Source organism: Vombatus ursinus, unplaced genomic scaffold, assembly GCF_900497805.2.
Source record: "Vombatus ursinus unplaced genomic scaffold, bare-nosed wombat genome assembly UNPS02014798.1, whole genome shotgun sequence".
Taxonomy (NCBI): Eukaryota; Metazoa; Chordata; class Mammalia; order Diprotodontia; family Vombatidae; genus Vombatus; species Vombatus ursinus.
In genome coordinates, this window is record NW_020954576.1 from 51,398,274 (window position 1) to 51,417,779 (window position 19,506).

At 36.7% G+C, this 19,506-nt stretch overlaps 1 pseudogene; it reads right to left on the reverse strand.

Annotated features, from left to right (window-relative positions):
* Positions 1-611: 611 nt before the first annotated feature.
* LOC114049426 lies at positions 612-1,552 on the reverse strand (annotated as a pseudogene).
* Positions 1,553-19,506: the final 17,954 nt, after the last annotated feature.

Genomic DNA, 19,506 nt, shown 5'->3' on the forward strand with positions numbered 1-19,506 from the left:
ATAGAAATAATATATAACATCATCAAAGGAAGTGACAATAATGAGCCAATGTAGCAAAACTTTTGGGATTTTGCCAAAGCGGTCAATAAGGAAAAATGTATATCTCTAAACAGTTTTGTTTATGAAAGAAAGAAAAAATTGGGTATGTAATTAAAAAAAAGAAAAATCAGAAAACAATTTTATACCCACTAAATATAAAAAGAGATTTTTAAAATTTAAAGAAATAAACAAATTTGAATACACCCTGCCTGAGATCTGCATAAAAAGAACTTTAGGCACTGAGATAAGCAACCTTAATTCAGGCAAAATAGGTTTCAGTGCTGCAAAACTTGAAAAATAAAATTGATGGAAATCATGCTGAGGCTCAAGTTGCCAAATTCCAGCCCTGGAATGAAAAACATCAGTGTGGAGACCAGTGAACTTTGTATAAATGTGCTAGTCTTTCCAAATGACACCTTGCAGGCCACTAGTGTCACACGACCATTTGGGTGATCAAGGTTGGGATTATGACAGGGGTTTAATTCATATGACTTAAATCTTTACGATAGAGATCAAGGAGAAAAAATCAAGCAAATTTTTGGACATCAATGTAATATGTGAAGATGGAATTTTTATTCTACTATTAAAAAAAAACAGGTCCTGGAGAACCTGCTTATACTGCTGATCAGCACAAAAGGGCAAAAAGTTGGAAAACATCCAGTCATGAAGAAAGAAACATGTAACATCCAGAAACTAGATGTTTGAGAAGATTTATAAAAAATGAAAAAAGATAGAACTGGCTAAATGAAAACAGATGAAACTGTTCATAAGCATCATAACAGTCTTGACGGCCCTGATCTCAGGAGAGATTCTAAAGGCGAAGCTGGTGCTATAAATCTAAAGGACTTGATGATGGTGTTTTTGCATCATAAATATGATGTGTGTATATATATATATATATATATATATATATATATATATATATATACTGTTACATATTGTGAGTCCAAACCATACAGAATCATAAAGGGTCTTCCACAGCATAACGTTGAAGGTGTTCATGGCGTAAATATTCAAAGTGCAAGTATCTGAGTTCCAGTTGTCCCTAAAACTTGAACTATTTGGGAGTATAATCATATATATGTGAATAGCTCCTTCTATCAGTAGACTGAGAATCCAACAGAGGATAAAAGAAGGAATGATGTACTTTGGAGCCCTTGTTTTGAGCACTGCATGCACAGGGCTGTGTAAACTGATAGAAATGGCCTGAAAACCACTCAAAAGGCTGTGAAAGGCTACAAAATACTCTGTCTAGGTAGACTATAGTTTTACAAGCAATATCATCAAAGAAATTTCTTACTCCTAAAAGTGTCACTGTCCAGGGCATTCCCTTAATAAGAAGTAACAAGACATTGATAAGGGACAAATGAGTGAGAATCAGATCTATGGGTTTTCTCTTGCGACCATGGATAAAATTGAATACGTAGAAATAAAGTAGGAGTGAATTCCCTAGGATTCCAATTACAATCTGGTTGGCAAAGACAGTTCCAAAGATTTTTTCATTAGAAAACATTTCTTAAATGCATTGGCAGAGAAATAAAAAAAAATTTGCCAATGCATCCAAAGTGGCTTGAAAAGAAATATAAAATTCTCATTATTATTATCAAGTCTTTTCAACACCTACAAACCTTCTCAACCTCCATATCATAGGATCATAATTTTAGACCTTGCAGAGACCTTAGAGGTTATCCAGTCCAGCCTCATTAATTTCACATGTAACTGAGTCCCAAAGGAAGTGACACCCAAATTCAGACAGCTAATAAACAGCAATGCCAGGATTCAAATTCAAGTCTTTAGACACCGAGTTCAGTGGTCTTCCCACCGATTTTCATTGTCATTAAAAATAGTAACAAAGCTTCCCAGAGAAGGGGTCTATCTCAATTGTTCACATGCAGTAGACCTAAACAACAATTTCAACAAGTTGTGAGGTTTGTTGTTGTTGTTGTTTTGTTATGGGGGGCAAGGCAGAGGTTGAGCTGTTACTATGTTTGTCTCCATCACTATGTAATAACTCCGGAAGATACAAAAAATGTTGGTAATATGATTCTTGCTTTCAGGTCCCTTAGATTGTGTTCAAGTTGACAAGCTAAAACAAAAGAAATAGAACTTCAAATGCAAGTGCTAAATAATATAGTAAAGAATAAAAAGTCAGATCATACCAGAGAAGAAAGAAAATGGTAGTCAGGAATAATTTCAAAGAAGAGGAGAAATGTGAGGATGGGATGGAGTTGCGTATGTCTGAAAAAAAGGGAGGGCTATCCATACAAGGTTAGTATGAGCAAAGATATGGAGGAAGAAAGGAAAATTGCAAATTCATGGGACAGAAAAAAAGACTAGCTGGACAAGAGGACAGATACAAGGGAATAGATAATGGTTGGAAATTCTAGCTAGTTCTGGTTAAAGATGCTAAAGTGAAAAATCCAGTTCAACTTAGACTTCAACAACCATATTGATACTCTAAATTCCCTCTAAAGTCACATGATAAGAAGAACATGGTCCAAATAAACAGAAAGGAAATGAACAAGAGGAAGAAAATGACAAGAATCTATGGCTTGGTCTTACTCAATTTTTTAGAAAATCAGCAACAAAAATTAAAAAATCAAAATATAACTTCACAAGGTGGTCTGGGGACTATGACCTGGGCCAGTTCATAGGAAGCAATGGTGATGCCACCAAAATAATAGTAAGCCCTGTGATGAAGTGTCATTTTGACAGTAACTTAAACAATTGCATATCTAAATGATATTCAGAAGAGGACTCTACTAAGAGAGAAAAGTATCTCCCGTTATCAACAGTTATGAAAATGTGCCTACTCTTTCCACAGACTACATGTGTATTTCTGAGTGAATGGACCCCAGACATTTGATGGGATTTCCTTTATCACTACTGTTTTTACCAGACTATTGCCTTTAAAACTTTGATAAAAAGGTGACTATCTGGCACCACTAACTGGTGACTATCTGATTTTCAGTAGTGTGCACACCATGGTACCAGAAACCCTAGGAAACTGAGAGTAGTAGTTAGCAGATGCCCTGTGGAAAACCAGCATTACAATGTAAGTAGGCACTGTGGAAGTGGTTTTAGAGAGAGGTATTAAAATTTAATGTAATATAAAGAAAAAATGTGACAATTATAATTATGACTTTGAATGGAATGAACAGGGGGATGGCAGAATGGATGAGAAAAAAAAATTGTTCTCTTCAAAAAAATGTCCATAAACATTTCAAAGTCCTTCATAAATTAGTCCTCTCCTAGACTTCCTGTCTTGTTACATATTTCTCCCTGCCATATACTTTTTGATTGGCCTCTTTGCTATTCCACAAATAAGACAATCTATTTCTCAGTTTGCACCAGTTTCTCTGGCTGTTTCCCATGATTGGAATGCTTTGCCTTCATATCTCTACTTATCACCTTCTCTGGCTTGCTTTAGGTACCAATAAACATTTTGTCTTCTACAGTAAGCCTTTCCCAAATTCTCTTCATTCTTCTGCTTTCCTCTTTCGAATTATTCCTATCTATCCCATAAATATTTGTACATATTTGTTTGTTTATCATCTCTTCCATTAGATTGTTTGCTTCTTAAGGGAAGGGACTATCTTTCACCTCTGTTTGTATTCCTAGGACTTAGCACAGTGCCTGGCACATAGTAAGTACTTAATATAAATGACTGACATAAAATGTATATTATATTATTATATAATATATTATATAATAATATATATGACTGACGTAAAATTTCTTTTAAAATTAAATTAATGAACTAAAATAGATTTTTCTGATGTTTCACTAGAATTTTAAAAGCAAGAGTAGCAATCAGGATCTGAGATGAAGCAATAGTAAATCTAGGGGGAAAAAGTCAGGGATGAGTAGATTGCATGGAAGCCTCACACCTCTACATATTGAATACATTTTTTTTTAAGAAAAATATTCGGACTAATATGACAGAAAAATAAAATGATAAATGTTGGAGAAGATATGTGAAAATTGGAACTCTAATGCATTGTTGGTGGAGTTGTGAAATGATCCAACCATTTTGGAAAGCAATTTGGAACTATGCCCAAAGGGCAACCAAACTGTGACTACCTTTCGATTAAGCAATACCACTACTAGGTCTGTATCCCAAAGAGATCATAAAAAAGGGAAAAGGACCCACATGTACAAAAATATTTGTAGTAGATCTTTTTTTGTGGTGGTAAAAAATTGGAAATTGAGGGGATGCCCATCAGTTGGGGAATGGCCGAACAAGTTGTGGTATGTGAATATAGTGGAATATTATTGTGCTATAAGAAATGATGAGCAGGCAGATTTCAGATAAAGCTGGAAAGACTTGCTGAATTTATGCTGAGTGAACCGAGCAGATCCAGGAGAACAGCATACACAGCAACAAGCAACATTGTGTGATGATTAAGTATAATGGCCTTAGCTCTTCTCAGTAAAACAATGATCCAAGACAGTTCCAAAAGACTCATGATGGAAAATGCTAACCACATCCAGAGAAGGAACTATGGAGTCTGAATGCAGATAGAAGCACACTATTTTCACTTTTGTTGTTGTTGTTTTTTTTCTTTCTTGTGGTGTTTTCCCTTTTGTTCTGATTCTTCTTTCACAACATGACTAATGTGGAAATATATTTAACATGATTGTCCATATATAACCTATATCAGATTGCTTGCTGTCTTGGGGAGAGGGAAAGGGAGGGAGGGAAGGAGAAAAATTTGGAACTCAAAATTTTACAAAAATTAATGTTGAAAACTATCTTTCCATGTAATTAGAAAAAAAATACTATTAAGGGTAAAAAAGAACTACCATCTAAACTGGGTTTATCTCATCACATTTTCATCCAGCTGTATGCTATATAAAGATTTAAGTTTTATCTTCACAAGGAGAAGTTCAATTGTCACCATTTGGAATCTTCAAAATCTAATAAAAAGAATATGTTCCCCTCTGCTTGTGGGCAACAGAAAAGAAAGAAAAATATTGGGAATTACTGAACAATATATCTTACATACAAACATACAGAAAATTTTATCATATTTTGATTGACAGAAAATAACTCATTACTTACCTGCATTAGCTTGTCAGTCAGGCCACAAATTTTATATGGGTGTTCAAGTACAACTGAAAGTCATGTGAATAGGTATAATTATTCAAATCATGGGAGCTGATGAGAACACCATGTGACAAAGTATAAGGGAAGAAATGAACATGACCTTGAAGAAACACCTCAGTTAGTAAAGGTAAGTCATGTGAAATGAGTAAATTGGGAAATTGGGAATTTAGTTTGCTTGAAGGAATATCAATATGTTTGTTGAAGTCTGGTGTAATGGGTAGAGTAACCTTGTGATCTAGGCACTGAATTCATTGAGGAAGGAAGAAGAGTGTCCTGAAAGTTTGTAGACAAGAGTTACAATTGGGTAATAAATATGGATTGAAATAATTTTAAAGGAGGAAAGTTTGCTGATTGATTATGGTAGATGGGTACCCTATAATTGGCAATGAAAAACAATAAATATTCCAACTCCCACAACATAAAGAAGTAAGGTGGGTGGGGGGAAGACTGGGCTATAAGTTTAAGCACAATAAATGCTGCAAAAAGTAGCAAGGAAGATTATGTCATCAGAAGGAAGCCAGAGATCAATGAATGCAAGAAGAAGAATAAAAGGAAAAAAGCTTAAGATCAAATCCATTTCAAAGAAAAAGAACAAAAAGTTCTTAAAAGAATTGGCTATCTATTAACAACTATATAAAATGCTCCAAATCACCAATAATAAAATAAATCAAAAGAAAACAAATCTACCATTGCACTACATACCCTGCAAAATAGCAAAGATAACAAAAGATTAGAACATCCAATGCTGGAATGGTTGTGAGAAAAAAGGGACACTAGTACATTGCTGGTGGAGTTCTAAATTAGTACAACCATTATGGGAAGTACTATGGAATTATCTAAATAAAGTGACTCAAAAGTCCACACCCTTTTACCCTGAGATTTTATAACTAGGCTAGTACATTATACACATCTATGCATTATACACATTTCAAACTGTTCCAATGTGTTGATCAATTGTGCTGATTTTTTTCTCAAAAAAATTATTTGATGTATAGAAGGAAATAAGCATTTATGAAGCACTTACTATGTATCAGACACTGTGCTAAAAAACACTCTATGAGTTTTAGCTTATTAGATCCTTACAATGACCCTTGGGAGATAGGCACAAAAATATCCTCATTTTTCAGTTGAAGAAACTAAGATAGAAAAAGTTAAATGACTTACCCAGGATCACACTTTAGTAAGTAACCAGATTTGAACTCAGGTATTTCCAACTCCACATGTAGACATCAGCATGTGCCTACTTATTACATGCAATGATTTTCAGAAAGCAAACTTGAGGAGGGATACTGGGGAAATTTTTAGGATGAAAACAAAAATAAAAGACTAAAAAATATAAAACAAAAACAACCACTTTAATAAATAAATGGACTTTGAGGGAGATTACAGTTTTATAGGGAAGACGAACAATAATATGGAAATCTAAAGAACCTGAAAAATGTTTTGGTTAACAAACACTTTACTTGTTTGCCAAGAACAAAGAAATGACATAAAAAGGCAACACTAACTTAGGTTATAAGTTTGTTTATAAAATATTATGGAAAATATTTTAAGTAGTTTGTCATCTAAAACAGAGATGTTTAACATAAAAACAGTTTAATATTTGATGAGGACTCAAAGAGAATAAAGTCATTCCAAGAGTATTTAAGACTGAAAATATGAGGACAGCAAAATGATGAAATATAGAAAAGGCATGAACATTTTTTTCTTAAACTTTTAAAAGACAAAGAAATCACTACACTAGGATTTTAACATCCCAGACATGGAAGTCTTCAGAGACAACATCCCCTGGTAGCATGCCACCAGGGGAAACTACACTGGACTCACAGAGATCCTTACATTCATCCTGGGCAAGGCCTAACCACAAAGATGAAAGTAACACTTTTCTAACACTTTCTGGCTTTTTAGGTCCAACCCAATGGTTGCATAGAAAATCTTGTAAATAAACATTAGGTATCGTGCATGTCTGAGGACTATCTTAAAAAGGAATTAAAGGTCCTTTCTAGAAAATAGTCTTAATATACAAAAGATATAGGACAGATTTTTTTCCTTCCAACACAAAAGTAATGCTTGATATACAAAAAGTTCATAAGCATAAATTAACAAATATTCAAAACATTAAATAACCTATGTACCTATTAAATTCTCAAAGATAAAGACAACCCTTTAGGATTGTTAGGAAGGAAATAAAGAAGGAAAGAAGGAAGGAAGGAAGGGAAGGAGGGAGGGAGGGAGAGAGAAAAAGTGCAGGCTAATGGAGAAGGCAACTTACAAAAAAGTTGAACTATAAGATACATAGTGTAAATGAAAAGTATAATGGAAGGTTCTATCAAGGGGGAGGGGTTTGGAGCAATAGAAGAGAAGAGGTATAAAGTCTTGCTGCATGAGGTAGTATTTGAACTGAGTCTTCAAGGAGGTTACATAAGTCAAGAGGTGGATATGAGAGACTACAGCATTCCATGCACATGGGTTGATCACTGAAATGATGCAGAGTGGAGATATGGAATGTCCTGTGTAAGGAATAGCAAAAAGATCAGTGTTGCTGGACCACATTGTACCTGAAAGAGAGTAAAGTATAAGAACTGAAAAGACAGGAAAGGGCCATGTTGAAAAGATCTTTAAAAGTCAAAGAGCAGGTTTTACATATGAATATGAATCAGGTGGTACTAGGGAGTCATTGAAGTTTAAATGAGTGGAGTGATGATACGATCAGACCTGTGTTTTAGGAAAATGAATTTGACAGCTGAGTGGAGGATGAATTCTAGTAGAGAGATATTCAAGACAGGGACAACAACCTGCCTGTTATTGGATTCAAAGGAGGAGAGATTTGAGATAGAGACCAAAAAGTCTATTGTGATAGTATAAGAGAGAGACAATGAGGACCTGTACCAGAGTGGAAGTTCTATGAGGGGGATTTATGAAGGTTGTCATTAAGGTAATAACAGTAAGACAAGGTGATGGATTAGATAAGTAGGGCAAATATGACTAGTTGAGGATGACGCATAAGTTTTGAGTCTGATTAACTGGGAATGATGGTGCCCATGATATCAGTAGAGAAGTTTGGGAGAGGGAGAGCATGGGGAGGAAAGATAATGAGCTATGTTTTAGGACATTATAGGTTTGAGATGTCTATGGGGCACCCAGTTTGAAATATTCAAGAGGCAGTTGATAATACAAGACTGGAGCTTGGGGGTCAGAGCCAAGATGGTAGAGTGAAAGCAGTGACTTGCTTGAACTCTCCCCCAAACCCCTCCAAATACCTGTAAAAAAATGGCTCTAAACAAATTCTAAAGCAGCAGAACCCACAAAAAGACAGAGTGAAACAAATTTCCAGCCCAAGACAACCTGGATGGTTGATCAGAAAGGTATATCAGGTCATACTGGGAGAGGAACTCAGTTTAGCGTGGGCATGCAGGCAAGGCAGGCCTCAGCAAACCTAGAGCAGGCCTCAGAGGACTGAATCACAGGCAGCTGTGGCTGTTTCCAAACCTCCCAACCCACGAAAGACAACTTAGAAGGTCAATGGGAAAAGTCTGCTTCTGTAGTGAGAAAGAGAAGCTAGGTCCCAATCCCAGTTCCTGAGCACTGCCTCAGGGTGGCAGATGCTTCCTAAGCTTCTGGTCCACAGACTGAGGGGGAATCTTGTGGCTGATCAGAGGGGGATTGCAGGGATCTTTTTGCCAGGGCTGAGGCAGGAATCTCTTGCTTTGCCCGTGTTTGGATCTGGGTCACAATGCTGGGTGGCGGTCCTGGGGCAATAAGGAGTCCTGGCATGGTGGAGCATGTAATGGTGGTGGAGAGGAAATCCTCTTCTCAGTTGCAAGACAGAAGAGAGTGCTTATGGTCACTCATAGAACAGAGAGCACAGACCAGGAAAGGAGTAAACACCTTGGCCCTTATCATAGCAACTTGGAAGAACTGAAAATTTACAAGTCCCTAGAAGTATCTCTGAAAACAGCTGTACAAACCCCCAAAGCTTGGAACAGTACATTCTCCACATTGGAAGCAGACCTCTACCTTAACAAAGAGTTTATAACTCAAGTAATTGTCTGGGATCATGAACAAACCTCACAAAAAGAGTTAGACCATAGAATCTTTTTTTTGGTAACAAAGACGATCAAAACATACAACCAGAAGAAGACAACAAAGTGAAAGCTCCTATATCCAAAGCTTCCAAGAAAAATATGAATCAGTCCCAAGCCTTGGAAGAGCTCATAAAGGATTTTGAGAAGCAAGTAAGAGAAACAGAGGAAAAACTGGGAAGAGAAATGAGAGTGATGCAAGAAAATCATGAAAAACAAGTCAATAGCTTGTTAAAGGAGACCCAAAAAAATACTGAAGAAAATAACAACTTAAAAAATAGCCTAACCCAAATGGCAAAAGCGGTACAAAAAGCCAATAAGAAGAAGACTGCTCTAAAAAGCAAAATTGGCCAAATGGGAAAGGAAGTCCAAAAAATTATGGAAGAAAATACTTCCTTAAAAATTAGAATAGAGCATTTGGAAGCTAGTGACTTTATGAGAAATCAAGACACTGTAAAACAAATCCAAAAGAATGAAAAATCAAAAAACAATGTGAAATATCTCATTGGAAAAACAACTGACCTGGAAAATAGATCCAGGAGAGAGAATTCAAAAATTATTAAACTATCTGAAAGCCATGATCAAAAAGAGAGCCTAGACATCATCTTTCAAGAAATTATCAAGGAAAACTGCCTGATATTTTAGAACCAGAGGGCAAAATAGAAATTGAAAGAATCCACCAATCTCTTCCTGAAAGAGATCCCCAAAGGAAAACTCCTAGGAATATTGTAGCCAAATTCCAGAGTTTCCAGGTCAAGGAAAAAATATTATAAACAGCCAGAAAAAACAATTCAAATATTGTGGAAATACAATCAGGATAACACAAGATTTAGTAGCTTATACAATAAGGGACCAGAGGGCATGGAATATAATATTCCAGAGAGCAAAGGAGATAGGATTACAACCAAGAATCACCTACCCAGCAAAACTGAGTATAATCCTTCAGGGGGAAAAATGGTCATTCAGTGAAATAGGGGACTTTCAAACATTCTTGATGAAAAGACCAGAGCTGAATAGAAAATTTGACTTTCAAATACAAGACTCAAGTGGAACATGAAGGGGTAAATAAGAAAGAGAAATTGTAAGAGATTTATTAAGGTTGAACTGTTTACATTCCTGCATGGAAAGATGATATTTGTAACTCATTAGACCTTTATCAGTTTTAGGGTAGTTGGAGGGGAAAAATTATATGTATGTATGTAAGTATATATATACATATATATATATAGAGAGAGAGAGAGGGCACAGGGTGAGCTGAAGATGAAGGGGTGGTATCTGAAGAATAAAATTAAGGGGTGAAAGAGGATTATACTGAAAGAAGAAAGGGAGAGGTAGAACAGGATAGATAATCTCACAAAAAAAAAACAGAAAAGAAAAGGCTCTTACAGTGGAGGGAAATAGGGGAACATGAGAGAGAATGAGTGAATCTTACTCTGATCAGATTTGGCTTAAGGAGGGAATAACATATACACTCAATTGGGTATGGAAATCTATCTTACTCTACAGGAAAATGGGGGGGAAGGGAACAAGAGAGCAGGGGGATGATAGAGGGGAGGGCAGATTGGGAGAGGGGTAATCAGAAGCAGACACTTCTGAGGAGAGACAGGGTCAAAAGAAAGAATAGAATAAATGGGGGCCAGGATAGGATTAAGGTAAATAGAGTTAGTTTTTCACAACATGACTTCTATAGAAGTGTTTTGCATAACTGCACGTGAGTAACCTGTATTGAGTTGCTTGCCTTTTCAATGAGGGTGGATGGGGAGGGAGGAAGGGAGAAAATTTGGAACCCAAAGTTTTAAAAACACACTTTTAAAAAAATGTCTTCACATGCAACTGGGAAATAAGAAACATAGGAAATGGGGTATAGAAATCTATCCTGACCTACAGGAAAATAGAAGGGGAAGGGGATAAGAGAAGGGGGGAGTGATAGAAGGGAGGCCAGAGTAGAGGAAGAAGTGTTCAGAATGCATGCCATCTTGGGGTGGTGGGAGGGGTGAGCTGGGGTGAAAATTTGGAACTCAAAATCTTGTGGAAGTGAATGTTGAAAACTATAAATAAATTTAAAAAGAAAAAAGAAAAATATAAAATAAAAAAGACTGGAGCTCAAGATATAAATATATGTGTGTATGTGTGTATATATACATATATGTGTGTTGATTATCTTAAAGGATGATAATTGAACTCAAAGACATGATAAGATCACTAAGTAAGATACTAAAGATGGAGAAAAAGGCCCAGGACAGAGCCTCAGGAGGCACCAATGGTTAGTGAACATGACCTAGATGAAGATCTTAAGATTGAACAAAGGAAATTGAAAACAAGAGATATGCCAGATAGGGGAGAATCAGAAGATAACGGTGTCATGAAAACCTAGAGAGGAGAGATTAATTGAGAAGAGGGTAAGATTAACTAAGAGAAGAAGGTAAGTGACTATGTCAGTGGCTGTAGGGAGATCAAGAAGGATCAAGATTAACAAAAGACCATTATATTTGTCAATTAAGAAAATATCTGTGACCTTAATGACAGCAATTTCATTTGAATGATATGATAGGAAACCAGATTACAAAAAGTTTAGAAGACAGTGAGAGGAAAGGAAGTGGAAGCAATGAATGGAGAATAAGTAGCTTTCTCAACAAGTTTCCAAGAGAAGAAGATATACAGGTGAATGGTTATCAAGTAAGCAGAGTCTGAATATTTTCTTTTTTAATTTGTTTTGTTTTGCTTTGGGGTTTTTTTAGAATGAGGGAAAGATTGCATGTCTGTAGATATCAGGAAAGAAGTTAATAGATAGGGAGAGATTAAAGATAAGAAAGTGGGGCTGGTGGCATGGAATCACTCACCAGGCTGGTCTGTTGCTCTGGCATAAGATGGAACTGTGACAGTCTGCATGTAGGTGAGAGAGGAGGTTGAGGACAGAATTATAAAGAAAAAAACACCCTGAGCTCATCTATCCTTAGAACTGTGATTATCATGCCACCTATCAGAGAAGTGACACTGTCTGCAGTGGGATTCTGTGACATCTCTGAGGATGGAACAAACATTGCCCAGGTGAAGATTATTAGCAGTATTAATCATTAAACAATTAGAACATCCAAAAGGATAACAAGAATCAGCTGGAAAATAAAACGCTGTATCTTCTCTGAAAAAGATTCTAAGCCATCTTAGATATTAATCCACAGATCACCTAAAGTATTTAGCGCTCTTTGTTTGCTGGGACTCAGAGATCAATTGTTCAGTGCCTTTGTCTCATATAAGGAGTATACTAGGTGCGCCTCAAGTGTGAGCCATTTGAGATGAAGATCCTGGTCAAGTACATAAGATCAGCCCAAGTCTCAAGAACTTAATTATCATTTTATTCTTCTTTACCATCTCAGGTCTTTTATCTATGTGATACTATCTCTGAGAGTAAGTTAGTCATCGCAAAACCCACAAAACAGGAAGGTCTAATGCCCTTACTTGGTCCATTACTTGGTCATATTCCATCCTCTGTTGAGCAAATTCTCAGTCTTTTCTCCCTAATACTCGTGTTAGAGGGTCATTATCTTCTCAGGCAAACATTCTCTCCCTTCCTGTGTCTCTTTTGTTTAATTTTAAAATATTTATTAATTCATTTAAAATAAAAGTAATAAACCTATTACATGTTAATATTAATAACATTTTTATGAAAACATAACTCTATTTTCCAGAATTAGTGAGAGGTGGCATTGTTTTACAAATTTTTACAAAATTCTTTAATGTCTGGCTTAATAGAAGACGACTGAATCTTCATATCTGCTTCAGAATTCAATCTGTTGTGATGTGTTGTTTTGGTTGAAGCATATGAAGAAAATCAAGCCTCATAGAACTGAAAAATAATTGGAAAAGTAAATATTTAATAGGCAAATAACATCTTGGGATTATTATGAAAATAGTTTTAACCCCACAGACCTCCCCTGAAAGGGTCTGAAAGTCTTCAAATAACACTTTGAGAACCATTGCTCTAGGACAGAGTGATGTGTAAGGTTCTTTGATGTTCTGGCCCTACTGAGATCTTATGACTGCTGGAGTACCCAACCCATAGGAGCTTTGGTCTTTATTTCCTTTACAGCATCACCAGAATCTCTGGTTGTGTCCACACCAAATACAGCAGGGCCCTCAGAAACCTAATGTTGGAGTCACTGTAGTTCTATTTATCAGTTCTTTCAATGCAGATAGTGTCTTCCTTCATAATTCCTTTATAGTTAATTTGGGTATTTATAATAGTCAAAATTTCTTAGGTGTTCACAGTTTTTCTTAAAACAATATTGCTCTTACTGTATACAACATTCTCTTGGTTCTGATCATTTTGTTCTTCATTATTTTGTGCAAGTTTATCCATGTTTTTCTAAAAATCATCTAGCTCATCATTTCTTATGGTATAGTAGTATTCTGTCACAATCATATACCACAACTTGTTCACCACTTTTCTTCCTATGTCTCCCAATGTTCTCCTCTCTATACTCTTCAACTCCATACCTCCATAATCCACATCATCCTTGGTTGTTCCAACCCACTGCCCCATCTATAACTTTTCATCTCTTGTAAATCCTGTCCTTTTCATCTTAGCTCCCTTGGTACTTTTCCATTTTATTGTACTATCAGAAATCTAGGTCTCCACAGAAGACAATCCATTGCTCACTGCTCTCCATTTCTGGGTGTTCTCTCATACCACCTAAGGCACTGGACAAGGAAGAAGAGTGGGCATAGTCCCATTCCTTTATATTCATCATCCTCTTTGCCACCATTACTTAGAAACCTCTCTTCTATTGAGATTCTCTTTATCCTTCTCTATTATGTAGTCCAACTCTTTAATTACATTCAACTAGTGAACACCACTTGAGATTTTCTCGGCAAAAACATTGAAGTGGTTTGCTATTTGCTTCTCTAGTTCATTTTACAAATGAAGAAACTGAGGCAAACAGGGTTAAGTGACTTGCCCAGGGTCACACAGCTAGGAAGTGATGTCAGATTTGAATTCAGAATGGGCATGAGAGAAGACTGCCTCTATCAACTAAATTATACCCTATAAAGAGTAGCTATGAAGAAGGAAGGATAACTACAGAAACACCTAGAAATTCACAGATGAAGAAAGGAGCCAGTAGGGAAACCCTGAGTCTCAGGAGTCTATAACAGATGCCCAAAGTTTAGAGCAATGAGAGGATTCTGGGAAGATGGTGCTACGAGTAGGTTGGAAATTTTCAAGCTCTCAAAATTTTCTCCCACAAAAGAGATGAAATAATGCCTCAGGGTGAATATTGAGTGGTAAAAATAAATAAGAGTAGGGGTGGAACAGGAGTCCTCCTGGAACAATCAGACAAGATCTGGAGAAAAGTCCCAGGATGAGGTTTGGTCCATGTGAAGAGAAAACACCTACCGGCTAGGTCCTAGATACACTTAAACAACAAGCAGCTAGCCCTGTGGTTAGCTGGGTTGGGAGGCTGCCTTGGCACCAGCTTCAGGAACTTTTAGCACCAGAATAGTGAGAGATGTTGGGCGTCTGAGCCAGGGAGGATTGAAGAAACCTCTGCTGGAATAAAAGCTATGATTGAATTTTGCTGGGTGGCTATATGTCATTTAAAAAAAAAAAGGATAGGTAAAAGGAAGAGCAGGGGTAGGGTTGAATATTAAGAAGAAATATTCCTATCTAAGAAAACCTATGAAACACAGGGTGAATCATGAGAAAAAGCACTGGGGTAAAGATCAAAGGAAATAGGAACAGAAGCAATTTTTTATTGGAGTATACTTCTGACACACCAGACAGAAAGAGAAAAGAGATGAGGAGTTTGGGAAATAGATCACAAGTCCCAGAGACATGAAATAGTGGTGATGGGGGACTACAATTACCTCTCTCTCTCTCTCTCTCTCTCTCTCTCTCTCTCTCTCTCTCTCTCCTTCCTTGCTTCTTTGCATTTTTCCCAAAGCAAGACAACACATAACTTCTTGACTTGTCTTATTAATAATTTTATACTTCCAAGAGCAGAAGTAACAACATGGGCTTATTTTATTCTGGACCTGGTTCTTACTAGCAAGGAGGAGTAAGTTGCTTGGGGAGTAAGAGGTGGGAGAGAAGGGAAATGATGAGAACATTGGGTAGAAGTAGTCACTTTGTTCTAGAATTTGTAATAAAATAGGAGAGGCAATATGGACATAGTTTTATATCACTACACTTTGGGAAAATAAGTGTTCAGAGAAAAGATAATGGGCAACTAGGTGGCACAGTGGGTGGAGCACTGGCCCTGGAGTCAGGAGGACCTGAGTTCAAATCTAACCTTAGACATTTGACACTTAATACCTCTGTGACCCTGGGCAAGTCACTTAACCCCATTGCCTAGCCAAAAAAAAAAAGATAAATAGGATAGCACAATCTAAAATGCTTTCAGAGAAGTCAACACAGGAAACATGACAGATGTACAAGAATAATATTCTGTAGACACAGAGGAAAAAACCTCCAAGGAAAAAGGAATATGGAATTTGTCTGAAGTAGATGCATGGGGAATTCACTCAATGAAGTAGATTTTTAAAATAAATATGCAGCAATGGACTTGGGGGAGTCAAGATGGTGGAGTAAGAAGTAAGTTGCTCTCACCCTCTCTTATTGACCTCTGAAAGCCTAGGATATGTCACCCCAGGAAGAGCTCTGGAATAGCTGAGCCAGCAGAAAGACAAGGTGCAGTAGTCTTGTAGCCCAGGAAGCTTGGGGGATTAATGAGAAAAGTCCCTCTTGCTCTGGAAGAGGGAGAACAGTACAAGATGGGAGGCATCTCAGCAAACCAGCGACAATCCCAGCTTCCCCAATGCCTCAGCACAGGCAGGTGAACGGGTAGACACAAACTCAGAAGACTACCATGTGTGCCAGCATTCTGCAGCAGTCAAATCTCTCGGGGCTTCAACACAACTCCAGGAAGCACAACTCCAGAGGCTCAGCTACAGACTTGCAGACATTTTCCAACAGCCAAAAATTTGAGTGCTTTGAAGAAGTCTGGGTGAGCAGCTGTCCTCCAGGGACCAGACTCCCCACCTTTACCCAGGGAGCTACAGTGTTGCTGACCCCAGCTTAGCACCGGATAAGCTGCCAGACACCTACAGTGTGCAACTGCAAGAACCTGAGGCCCCAGCACACAAAACCAGTGAGCAGGTCCCAGGCACCCAGCACAAGAAGCTTGGGTCAGTGTCCCTGCACTCCAGTAGGAAAGCTCAACTTTAAAAACCAAGAAATAGGCAAACACCATGAGCAAAAAACAGAAACAGACAATGACCATGGATTCTTATTATGGGGACAGGGAAGATCAAGGAACAAATTGAGAAGAGGACAACATTATCAATATACCCACATCCAAAACCTCAAAGGGGAATATGAACAGGTCTAAAGTCCAAAAAGCCTTCTTGGAAGAGCTCAAGAAGGATTTTACAAGTCAAATAAGAGAGGTAGAATAAAAATTGGAAAAAAATGGGACATATATAAGAGAGAGTCAATAGCTTGGAAAAGGAAAGACAAAAATTGACTGTAGAAAACAAGTTTAAAAATACAGTTGGCCAAATGGAAAAAGTACACTGAAAAAATCAACTCTTTAAAAAGTAGAATTGGCCAAATGGAAAAGGAGGTACAAAATCTAATAGAAGGAAACAATTCATTAAAGATGAGAATTGGGAAAGTGAAAGCTGATGACTCTGAGATATCAAGAATCAGTCAAACAGAAACAAAAGAATGAAAAAATAGAAAAAATGTAAAATACCTCATTGATAAAACAACTGACCTAGAAAATAGATGCAAGAAAGACAATTTAAAAATTATTGGTTTACTTGAAAACCATGATACAAACAAAGAGCCCAGACAGCATCTTTCAGGAAGTCATTAAAGAAAACTGCCTTGATGTCCTAGAGCTAGAAGGTAAAATAATCATCAAAAGAATCTACCAATCACCTCCTGAAAGAGATCCAAATTGAAAACACCAAGGAATATTGTAACCAAATTTCCAAATTACCAGGTCAAAGAGAAAATACTGCAAGCAGTTAGAAAGAAACAATTTAAATATCACGAAACCACAGTCAGGATTATGCAGGACCTTGCAGCTTCTATGTTAAAAGATCAGAGGGCATAGAATATGATATTCCTTAAGACAAAGGAGTTTGGATTATAACCAAAGATCAACTACCCATTGAAATTGAGCATAATCTTTCAGAGGAGAAGGTGGACATTCAATAAAATAAGGAAACTTCCAAATCTTCCTGATAAAAAGACTAGAACCCAACAGAAAATTTGACCTTCAAATGCAAGACTCAAGAGAGGCATAAAAAGGGAAACAGGAAAGAAAAAAAACAACAAAATGTTATTAATAAGGGCAAACTGTTTACATCCCTACAAGAGAAGATGACGTTTGTAACTCTTGAGAACTATATTATTATTACTACATTTAAAAGGGGTATACATAGACAGATGGCCTGGGCATAAGTTGACTTTAATGCAATGATAAAAAATCTAATTAAGTGGTGAAAAGGGATTGTTCTGGGAAAAGAGGTAAGGAAGAGACAGAGCAGGTTAAATTACAATCACATGAGAAGATACAAAAACGGATTACAGTAGAGTGAAAGAAGGAAGAGAGGTGACTATTGTTTGAACTTTACTCTCATCAGATTTGGCTCAAAGAGGGAATAACATAATCAGTTAGGTATAGAAATCTAATTTACCTTATAAGAAGTAGGAGGGGAAAGGAGAAGGAAAACAGAAGGGTGGAAATAAGGGAGAAAGAAATAGCCAGTGTAAAGAGGAAAAAAGGGAGGGGGCTGATAGAGGGGAGGGCAAACTGAGGAAGGTGGTGGTCGAAAGCAAAACTCTAGTGAGGAGAGGAAAGTAGAGAGAAAAGCATAAATGGGAGGGGGAATAGGATGGAGAGAAAGACACAGATAGTAATCATTACTGTGAATGTGATTGGGATGAACTATCCCATAAAATAGAAATGAATAGCAGAGTGGATTAAGAACCATACTCCTGTAATATGTTGTTTACAAGAAACATATTTGAAGCAGAGGGATACACACAGAGTAAAGGTAAAAGGCTGGATCAGAATAAATTATGCTTCAGCTGAAGTAAAAACAAAAAAAACAGGGGTAGCAATCCTGATCTCAAGCAAAGCAAAAGCAAAAACAGATCTAATTAAAAGAGATAAGGAAGGAAACTACATTCTGCTAAAAGGCACCATAGGCAATGAAATAATATCATTACTAAACGTATATGCACCAAGTGGTATAGCATCCAAATTCTTAGAGGAGAAGTTAAGGGACTTACAGGAAGAAAGAGACAACAGAATTATACTAGAGTGGGACCTCAATCTCCCCCTCTCAGAACTAGATAAATCTAATCACAAAATAAACAAGAAAGAAGTTAAGGAGATGAATAGAATTTTAGAAAAGTTAGATATGATTGACCTCTGGAGAAAATTGAATGGGGATAGAAAGGAATAAACTTTTTTCTCAATGGTAAACAAAAATTTCTCTTACTGTTCTTTTTTTGGCAAGGCAATTGGGGTTAAATGACATGCCCAGGGTCACACAGCTAGTAACTGTTAAGTGTCTGGTCTGATACTCAATTTGAACTCAGGTCCTACTGACTCCAGGGCTGTTGCTCTATCCACTGTACCACCTAGTTGCCCCTTTTTCTCAGCACCTACACAAATATTGACCATATATTAGGGCATAAAACACTCATAATCCAATGCAGAAAGGTAGAAATATTAAATTCATACTTTTTCAGATCACAATGCAATAAAAACTACATGTAATAAAGGGCCATGGAAAGATAGACTAAAAATTAATTGGAATCTAATACTAAAGAATGGGTGGATCAAACAACAAATCAGAAACAATCAATAACTTCATCCAAAAGAATGACAATGAGACAACAGACCAAAACTTATGAGATGCAGCAAAAGTGGTTCTTAGGAGAATTTTTACATTTCTAAATGCTTACATGAATAAAATAGAGAAAGAGGAGATCAATGAATTGGGCATGCAACTAAAAAAGCTAGAAAGAGAACAAATTTAAAATCCCCAATTAAATATCAAATTAGAAATACTGAAAACCAAAGGAGAGATAAATAAAATTGAAATTAAGAAAACTATTGAACTAATAAATAAAACTAAGAGCTGGTTTTATGAAAAAAAAATAAGATAGATAAACCTTTGGCTAATTTGATTTTTAAAAAAAGAAAGAAGAAAACTGAATCACCAGTAACAAAAATGAAAAGGGTGAATTCACCACCA